Here is an 11,070-nt window from a genome sequence, read left to right on the forward strand (position 1 = left end):
ATTAACTTCCTGACCTATAAATTAAGTCACCTATCACTGGACACAAATAAAATGGACCAAAAACCTAGAGGAATCAAACGAAAACTAGATGATGTTCTGCGTGAGGAAATGATCAGCTGTGATGATGACACACTGGGTCTAAAGATGAGAAAACTGAGCATCATTTAATGAATTAATTAACAATAAACTTTACTATGGGATTCATTTTGGATGTCGGAAACCTAGACAAGATTTCTAGATGTGGGAACACCAATTTACACTGCCAATACCTTTTTATATTTGTATGTTTTTGTTGTTGTTTTTCTTGTTATTTGTGTTATTTACAAAAAATAATTTGCTATGATCTTTGATATTTAATTTTGGATATTTATGTATAATAAAATTTTGAAAGCTATACATATACAAATAAATTTGTTTTATTTTTAGTGAAGCAATAAGTTTCTATTACTAAATGAATTTATGATACCTCTTTGTCAGTGTTAAGCCCGTCATTTGGTTTGTGAGTTCCCTTGAGCTCATACATTTATTATAAACCTTACTTTCATGCTGATTGGCTGTAACAGCCGACCACTTTTGAAATAAAGTTCAAGTTTAAATAAAATATAATTTAATAGTATCAAATACTTAATATACATTTGCAATATTCATAAATGCACATGATATCATACAATGTACCCAGTCAAACTTAGCTTACCAAACACTTTATTACAAGGTAAAATATGAACTACAGAATATCAACATTTTGCGGATTAGCATTTGATACATGATAACCTTAAATACTTGGAATAAAGTGAAGTTTAATCGGTATAGTTAAATTACTGTAGAAGAAACGCGTTGTTCTTATTCCACATAAGAAGAAAAAAATTGTATTAACTGTAAAGGAAGGGGGCGGGGGGGGGGTGGCAGGATAGGGGAAGTAAACCAATTTTTCAAAATCCTTCTTCTGTAGAAATGTCAGAATTCTCTCCCAATATCGTCTGAAGCATTCTCGGGTGAAGAGAATCAATTTTGTATAAATAGTGGGTCTCGACCCATTGGCAGGTTCGGACCTAATAGGGGATTTAGATATGAATCCTTTAAATGCTTTCCAGTTAGTTAAGATGAAACGATTGCAGCAACCATGAAAGTGATACTATCTATATTTGCCTATTGTTACAGAATGAAGATATACCATGTCATTTTATACTCAAATTGTCATGGATTTTTCATGTTTTTCAATGGATGCAAGTTAACCACGTGTTAGAAATTTGTACAGCGTAGATGGAAAACTTTTTGTGATTTTGAACAATGGGAAAAACCGAAGGCTATCGATGGACACTCCTCTGACTGAGGAATTTCTTATGAAAGATTCCAACTTCCAAAGGGACATGTGAGTTTAAGATACAGTGTATATAGTTATAATTCTAAGGTATAAGATCGGTTATGGACACAAAGACAGTAGGTAGTTCTGCCGCCAGAGATCTTTTCTCTGGTTACCGATCATCTGTGAACTCCTTTCCTCTTATGTGACCATGTTTCCTGTAAATATTGTGTTTCGTGTGTGCTATATCCGTATGGAATCACTAATCTTTAAATGTATCTGTTTCTAGAAATTATTGATAATTATAACTTAGTTGATATTTTTAGAGAGTACCACCCAAATAAAATTAGATACACGTGGAGAAAATCAAATCCAGTAAAACAATCCAGACTAGATTTTTTTCTTACTTCTGATAATCTATTATCTAGTATAAAATACTCGACAATAGAAACTGGTTACCGTACTGATCATTCTTTCCCCAAAATAACAATCAAATTTCAGGAATTTAAAAAGGGTAAAGGATTATGGAAATTTAACAACTCTTTGTTATTTGATACAGAATACACAGATTTAGTGAAAAATATAATTGAAGAAACCAAAATGCAATACTGTCTACCAATCTATAATAGGGAAAATATTGACAATATATAGACCCAGAGTTACATTTTATTATAGACGACCAATTATTTCTTGAAACTCTTTTAATGAATATAAGGGGGGAAACTACGTCACGTTCAAGCTATAAAAAGAAACAAAAAAATATAGAAGAAAGTGAACTTAAAGCTATAGAGGAATTAGAAAATCAAGATGTAATTAATGAATTAGAAATAGGTTGAAAAAAGAGGGAGTTGGAAGAGATTTGAATAAGAAAAATAAAGGGGAGCATAGTTAGATCAAGGGCTAAATGGGAAGAAGAGGGAGAGAAACCGACAAATCATTTTTTAGACTTGAGAATGGAAACTTTACTTCAAAAAATAATTCAAAGTTACAATTGAAAGATGGTACTTTCGTTACGAAACAAGAAGAGATATTAGTTGAAATCAGAAATTTCTAAATTTAAATTTAAAAAATATGAAGAATAATAAAAGTCCGGGTTCAGATGGCTATACAGTTGAATTTTTTAAACACTTCTGGAAACAACTTAGTAATTTTATTGTTCGGTCGTTAAACTTTGGATACACGAAAGGGGAACTGTCAATTACACAGCGTCATGGCATTTTTACTTGTATTCCTAAAAAGATAAATCACATCACTTTATAAAAAAACTGGAGGCCTAAAACTTTATTAAATATTGTTTACAAAATAGCATCTGGGGTAATAGCTAATAGGATTAAATCTGTGCTTGGCAAAATTATAAGTAAGGATCAGACTGGGTTTCTAGCAGGTAGGTATGTAGGTGAAAATATAAGACTTTTATTCGATGTGAGTTATACAGAAGAAAATAATATTACAGGTATGATATTAATGGTAAACTTTGAAAAAAGCGTTTGATTCAGTCTCATGGAAATTTATAGAAAAGGTATTGATTTTCTTTGGCTTTGGTAATGATATTTTAGATTGGGTGAAGCTTTTTCATAAAAATGTAGGTGCATCTGTAAATCAAGGGGGAATCTTTCTTCGTTTCTTAATATCAAAAGAGGTTGTCGACAAGGGGATCCAATAGCACCATATATTTTTATTCCATGTGCATAAGTTCTTGCAATCAGATTCAGAAATAACAAAATTATAAAAGGAATAGAGGTTGATGGTGAAATGACTTTACTATCCCAATATGCAGATGACACTTCTTTGACATGAGATGGTACTGAACAGTCTTTAGGAGAATCAATAAATGAGCACCATACTTTGAAAATATCTCAGGCTTAAAGATGAATATTGATAAAACAGAAATCATATGGATTGGGAGTAAAAAATATAGCCAAGACAATTTCCTACCAGAAATAAATTTACAGCGGGGAAAAGAACAATTTTGTTTATTAGGGATTGAGTTTAGTGTAAATCGCCATGAAATAGTGAAGCTTAATTTTGATAAAAAAAATAGTTCAACTAAAAAGTAATTAATACATGGAGCAGAAGAAAATTAACACCTATTGGGAAAGTTCATTTGATAAAATCATTAATGATCTCACAGTTTAACCACTTATTTATATCGCTACCAAATCCAAACAATAAAACATTGAAGACAATTAATACAACTTTGTATGAATTTTTGTGGGACAGTAAGATTGATAAAGTGAAAAGAGAGATTATAATCCAAGATTATGCTTTTGGTGGCATTAAAACGCTCATTATCAGCAATTTTATTGATTCTCTAAAATTAAGTTGCGTGAGAAGACTATATCTGTCTAGTAGTAAGTGGAAAACGCTTTTGAAGAAATAATTAAATCTGAGAAGACTTATGTGTTTTGGTGGTAGTTATATAAAAGAAAGCCAAGAAAATTGTACAAATATCTTTTGGAAAGACATCTTTCAGGCTGTGAAAATATGACAAAAGGGGAAGTCACTTTTGTTAGTATCGGTTTGGCACAGTAATGATATAACTATTGGTGGTAAAGCAATTGTTTATCCACACTGGCATGAAAAGGGCATTTATGTTATTGGTGACTTTGTCAAAGATGCAAGTACAAAAGCTCTATTTACTTATAATGAATTTATTCTTAAATATAATATCAATGCTAACTTTTTGCAGTATAATGGGTTAGTTTCAGCAATTAGAAGATGTTTGTCAAACCATGAGTTACATGACCATCAACTAGCCAGACCTGTTTTACCAGTGAATATTTCTTTATTTATATAAGTGCACTTCTTTATTCTATATTTGACCTCTGTAAGGCCCAGAAATATATCATTCATAGTAAGGAACAGACTGCTAAAGAAAATTTTTTCAATGGCTGGGAAAAATGGGAAAAATTAATCAAAATTTTAGAATTATTTTTTTACGCATGTAGGAATTTCAGAAATCGCCAGTCTCTGACAAAGTTCCGTGTATAGTTTTTTGGTCTCTTATTATCACATACTATATACAACTTAACAGTAACTACCATCCTTTCCCTTTCTCCATTTTCTTATCTATCCTCTCAAATCCCTTTTCTATCTATCTATCTATCTATCTATCTATCTATCTATCTATCTATCTATCTGTTTTGTCTGTCCTTCTGTCTGTCAATCAGTCTGTCTGTCTGTCTGTCTGTTGTTCCTTATCTATTTCCTTTTTAATGTATCAGTACAGTGAAATATATTTGAGTGAGGTATAAAAGTGTAAGAGTGGGAGTGAGGTGTAAGTGTGTACAAGTGAGGTGTAAGAGTGTATGAATGAGGTATAAAAGTGTAAGATTGGGAGTGAGGTGTAAGTGTGTACAAGTGAGGTGTAAGAGTGTATGAATGAGGTATAAAAGTGTAAGAGTGGGAGTGAGGTGTAAGTGTGTACAAGTGAGGTGTAAGAGTGTATGAATGAGGTATAAAAGTGTAAGAGTGGGAGTGAGGTGTAAGTGTGTACAAGTGAGATGTAAGAGTGTATGAATGAGGTATAAAAGTGTAAGAGTGGGAGTGAGGTGTAAGTGTGTACAAGTGAGGTGTAAGAGTGTATGAATGAGGTATAAAAGTGTAAGAGTGGGAGTGAGGTGTGTGTACAAGTGAGGTGTAAGAGTGTATGAATGAGGTATAAAAGTGTAAGAGTGGGAGTGAGGTGTAAGTGTGTACAAGTGAGGTGTAAGAGTGTATGAATGAGGTATAAAAGTGTAAGAGTGGGAGTGAGGTGTAAGTGTGTACAAGTGAGGTGTAAGAGTGTATGAATGAGGTATAAAAGTGTAAGAGTGGGAGTGAGGTGTAAGTGTGTACAAGTGAGGTGTAAGAGTGTATGAATGAGGTATAAAAGTGTAAGAGTGGGAGTGAGGTGTAAGTGTGTACAAGTGAGATGTAAGAGTGTATGAATGAGGTATAAAAGTGTAAGAGTGGGAGTGAGGTGTAAGTGTGTACAAGTGAGGTGTAAGAGTGTATGAATGAGGTATAAAAGTGTAAGAGTGGGAGTGAGGTGTGTGTACAAGTGAGGTGTAAGAGTGTATGAATGAGGTATAAAAGTGTAAGAGTGGGAGTGAGGTGTAAGTGTGTACAAGTGAGGTGTAAGAGTGTATGAATGAGGTATAAAAGTGTAAGAGTGGGAGTGTGGTGTGTGTACAAGTGAGGTGTAAGAGTGTATGAATGAGGTATAAAAGTGTAAGAGTGGGAGTGAGGTGTAAGTGTGTACAAGTGAGGTGTAAGAGTGTATGAATGAGGTATAAAAGTGTAAGAGTGGGAGTGAGGTGTAAGTGTGTACAAGTGAGATGTAAGAGTGTATGAATGAGGTATAAAAGTGTATGAGTGAAATGTAAGGGTGTATGAGTTAAATGTAAGGGTATATGAGTTAAATGTAAGGGTGATTGAGTTAAATGTAAGGGTGTATGAGTTAAATGTAAGGGTGTATGAGTTAAATGTAAGGGTGATAGAGTTAAATGTAAGGGTGTATGAGCTAAATGTAAGGGTGATTGAGTTAAATGTAAGGGTGTATGAGCTAAATGTAAGGGTGTATGAGTTAAATGTAAGGGTGATTGAGTTAAATGTAAGGGTGTATGAGCTAAATGTAAGGGTGTATGAGTTAAATGTAAGGGTGTATGAGCTAAATGTAAGGGTGTATGAGTTAAATGTAAGGGTGATTGAGTTAAATGTAAGGGTGTATGAGTTAAATGTAAGGGTGTATGAGCTAAATGTAAGGGTGTATGAGTTAAATGTAAGGGTGATTGAGTTAAATGTAAGGGTGTATGAGTTAAATGTAAGGGTGTATGAGTGAGCATAAAAGGTAAATTGTATTATATGTGTACAACATATACCGAAAGCTCCTGTGGATGTGTCATGTTGTGAAAGTAAATGGTGTCTAAGTGTTAAAATAAAAAATATTAAAAAAAAAAATAATGATGATGGTGATGTTGATGATGATGGTTGCAGTTATAAAAAATACATGTTCATGATGACGAGGATGATATTAATGAAGATGATGATGATTGCATTATAATAATGATGATGATGATGTCATTATCCTCATGACTTAAGTGTGTGTGTGTGTGTCCTGTGTTATGCACATGTACTGAAAAATCTTGGAAAAATAAAAAATTACAATAAAAAAAGTTAACCACGTGATTTTTGTACTGAACTTATTGTTTATTTCTTGTTTTTATAGGGTGAAAAAAAGCACATTATTTTTGTAATCACCAACTTATTGGGGTTTTTTTCATGTTTTTATAGGATGTTAATAAACCACGTGATTTAGTACTCAACATTTCATGGTTTATTTCATGTTTTATAGGGGGCAATAAAGTGCCAAATAGTTAGAGGGATTTCACTCTAGATCTCGTAAACTCCGCATTGAAATTATCTCTCTGAGCGATGATTGGAAACATTCACGATTTTGACGCAGAAATTCAAAATTTACAATTGATAGATAGGAGAGAAAAACAAGGAAAACTGAAATAATTCATGCACGGTAAAATCTATGTATAGACACGTGGCTAGTCGAGCCTTAGGTAGCTACGCCCCTGACTGAGCAGACATCCTTATCGCTGCTTTTTATCCACTCGTGACGAATGTCGGAGGATAGAGAGATGTTCCGAACGTACTTGACTCGAATCCTTTCAGCACTCTAGTGACTTCAGTCATCAAGGGACTTCCCACACTTAAATCTCAATAGATCTCAAAGAAATTCCAGTTTTAAGGATTCTAGAATCAATACCAGCGTTACTTTTTTCATAAAGTTTTCGGCAACCATCTAACGGCTTCATTTCTCGTGAGATTTTGAGCAAATGTTTTATAAAAGACTCAGAGTTGGAGGGTCAAGGTCACTGCTGCTAGTAAAAAAAAAGTCATAATATCTTGCGCAAGTTAAAGTTTAAGGAATATTAGGCCAAAGCAAATGTAACTATTTTTAGAAAACCATTGTCACCACTCCGATGATTTCATTCATGTAAAAAATTTGATCAAAACTTCACATTTTTGTAAATGACTATAACTTCACGGCAAAATTGAGTTTCAAGGATGTAGGGTAAAGGACAAGGGAACCGTGGCTTGGAGGATTCCGATCCTTGTTTGGTGGGTCCATTACTTGAATAAACATCTGTTTTCTGCACTGTGCAGAAATAAAGATGAAACTGTGACGTCATATACATCGTTTGCGATTCTTTGTGATAATTTCTCCTTCGTTAATTACCTTGTATACAAAAAAAATCCTTTCTAGTTTAACACGACAACAGATAATGTGTGGTTGTATTGGGATCTCGATATAATCTAGTGTTTACTTTAAGATTGCTCTGAGGAGGCACTCACCGATTCTCGACAGCGTATAAGGCAAACAAAATGCAGGCTTTGTTTCTGTTTGTATAGTATGGTTTTTACCAAAATATGTTCCACTTAGTTAATTTAAGTAGGATTCTATTTTGGACAAACGAGAGTTTTATCGTCAACAAAGAGCTCGGCAAAATCTTGGTTAAGTGCGAGAGTTCATTATAACGCATCTAATTATTGACTCGCACCTGTCTGTTTATAATGAATATCTCAAACAGATCAATTAGATTCGCATGTTCACTACCAATCCCGCTCGGTGTTAACAGATTACCTCGACCACGATATTGATTACCAATCCCGCTCGGTGTCAACAAATTACCTAGTCCCATAATATTGATTACTAATCCCGCTCGGTGTTAACAGATTACCTAGTCCCATAATGTTGATTACTAATCCCGCTCGGTGTTAACAGATTACCTCGACCACAATATTGATTACCAATCCCGCTCGGTGTCAACAAATTACCTAGTTCCATAATGTTGATTACCAATCCCGCTCGGTGTCAACAAATTACCTAGTCCCATAATATTGATTACTAATCCCGCTCGGTGTCAACAAATTACCTTGTCCGATAATATCGACTACTAACCCCGCTCGGTGTCAACAGATAGAGTAGGGTTTTTTTCTAATACAGGTCTGTGTAGGCGTTACCGTTTTAATAGTTATAACCATCCCATATCCGTCGTAATTACTAACCCTGAAACCAGGTATCAAATGTGTTATGTCACTTTTTAAAATAAACATGCCACATCTGTTACGGTAAGTCAGTATTATCGGAGGTGTTTTTTTCCATCAAATGCCTTTTCGCTTCATTTGAATTCGTTCATTTTTAAAGATTGTGACATTTACAAATTACAAAACCAGTAAACTCGGTGATTATAAAACGTCACATTCACTGACGCGGTGTGCCACTCGACAATATACGACAGTTGGTTTAAATATTGAATTTTCTATGAACCCATGACATAATGCATTTCACAGTAATGTGTTTAGTGCCATGCTTATTGTGTTAGTATGTGGTGTGTAGTGTCATGCTTATTGTGTTAGTGTGTGTAGTGTCATGCTTATTGTGTTAGTGTGTGTAGTGCCATGCTTATTGTGTTGGTGTGTGTATTGCCATGCTTATTGTGTTGGTGTGTGTAGTGTCACGCTTGTTGTGGTAATGTGTGTAGTGTCACGCTTGTTGTGTTAGTATGTGGTGTGTAGTGCCATACTTATTGTGTTAGTGTGTGTAGTGTCATGCTTATTGTGTTGGTGTGTGTAGTGGCACGCTTGTTGTGTTAGTGTCTGTAGGGTCACGCTCGTTGTGGTAATGTGTGTAGTGTCACGCTTGTTGTGGTAATGTGTGTAGTGCCATGCTTATTGTGTTAGTGTGTGTAGTGTCACGCTTGTTGTGCTAATATGTGTAGTATCACGCTTGTTGTGTTAGTATGTGGTGTGTAGTGCCACGTTTGTTGTTGTAGTGTGTGGTGTGTAGAGTCACGCCTAATGTGTTAGTGTTTGGTGTGTTGTGTCACGCTTGTTGTGTTAGTATGTGGTGTGTAGTGTCATGCTTATTGTGTTAGTGTGTGTAGTGTCATGCTTATTGTGTTAGTGTGTGTAGTGCCATGCTTATTGTGTTGGTGTGTGTAGTGCCATGCTTATTGTGTTAGTGTGTGTAGTGCCATGCTTATTGTGTTGGTGTGTGTAGTGCCATGCTTATTGTGTTGGTGTGTGTAGTGTCACGCTTGTTGTGGCAATGTGTGTAGTGTCACGCTTGTTGTGTTAGTATGTGGTGTGTAGTGCCATACTTATTGTGTTAGTGTGTGTAGTGTCATGCTTATTGTGTTGGTGTGTGTAGTGGCACGCTTGTTGTGTTAGTGTCTGTAGGGTCACGCTCGTTGTGGTAATGTGTGTAGTGTCACGCTTGTTGTGGTAATGTGTGTAGTGCCATGCTTATTGTGTTAGTGTGTGTAGTGTCACGCTTGTTGTGCTAATATGTGTAGTATCACGCTTGTTGTGTTAGTATGTGGTGTGTAGTGCCACGTTTGTTGTTGTAGTGTGTGGTGTGTAGAGTCACGCCTGTTGTGTTAGTGTTTGGTGTGTTGTGTCACGCTTGTTGTGTTAGTATGTGGTGTGTAGTGCCATGCTTATTGTGTTAGTGTGTGTAGTGCCATGCTTATTGTGTTGGTGTGTGTAGTGGCACGCTTGTTGTGGTAATGTGTGTAGTGCCATGCTTATTGTGTTAGTGTGTGTAGTGTCACGCTTGTTGTGCTAATATGTGTAGTATCACGCTTGTTGTGTTAGTATGTTGTGTGTAGTGCCACGTTTGTTGTTGTAGTGTGTGGTGTGTAGAGTCACGCTTGTTGTGTTAGTGTTTGGTGTGTTGTGTCACGCTTGTTGTGTTAGTATGTGGTGTGTAGTGCCATGCTTATTGTGTTAGTGTGTGTAGTGTCACGCTTGTTGTGCTAATGTGTGTAGTGTCACGCTTGTTGTGTTGGTGTGTGTAGTGTCACGCTTGTTGTGTGTGGTGTGTAGTGCCAGGTTTGTTGTGTTAGTGTTTGTAGTGTCACGTTTGTTGTGTTAGTGTGTGGTGTGTAGTGTCATGCTTGTTGTGTTAGTGTGAGGTGCCAGGTTTGTTGTGTTAGTATGTGGTGTGTAGTGCCACGTTTGTTGTTGTAGTGTGTGGTGTGTAGAGTCACGCTTGTTGTGTTAGTGTTTGGTGTGTTGTGTCACGCTTGTTGTGTTAGTATGTGGTGTGTAGTGTCACGTTTGTTGTGTTAGTGTGTGGTGTGTAGTGTCAAGCTTGTTGTGTTAGTGTGTGGTGCCAGGTTTGTTGTGTTAGTGTGTGGTGTGTAGTGTCACGCTCGCTGTGTTAGTGTGTGGTGCCAGGTTTGTTGTGTTAGTGTGTGGTGTGTAGTGTCAAGCTTGTTGTGTTAGTGTGAGGTGCCAGGTTTGTTGTGTTAGTGTGTGGTGTGTAGTGTCACGCTCGCTGTGTTAGTGTGTGGTGTGTAGTGTCACGCTCGCTGTGTTAGTGTGTGGTGCCAGGTTTGTTGTGTTAGTGTGTGGTGTGTAGTGTCAAGCTTGTTGTGTTAGTGTGAGGTGCCAGGTTTGTTGTGTTAGTGTGTGGTGTGTAGTGTCACGCTCGCTGTGTTATTCTGAAATTGATTTCTGATCGCTATTTATAGACTACACTTGTGTAGAGGAAACACCTTTTAACACTGGTTCCTAATTCTAACGCTTTCCAGCAATGCAATATGTTTAAATTGAAGACATCAAATATCGACAATATACTGCTTAAGTCTAGATACAGCTTGGTAAGTGAAGGATAACAGCAAGCACTCGGCTGTCAAAATTCGATCCTGGACAGAAGCAGACTTCAGAATGTAGATTTAATTAAAGTGGGGTTACCTTAATGTAAATAA

Source organism: Ylistrum balloti, unplaced genomic scaffold (genome assembly GCF_031769215.1).
Source record: "Ylistrum balloti isolate Yb309-2 unplaced genomic scaffold, AGI_CSIRO_Ybal_v1 Utg370962, whole genome shotgun sequence".
Taxonomy (NCBI): Eukaryota; Metazoa; Mollusca; class Bivalvia; order Pectinida; family Pectinidae; genus Ylistrum; species Ylistrum balloti.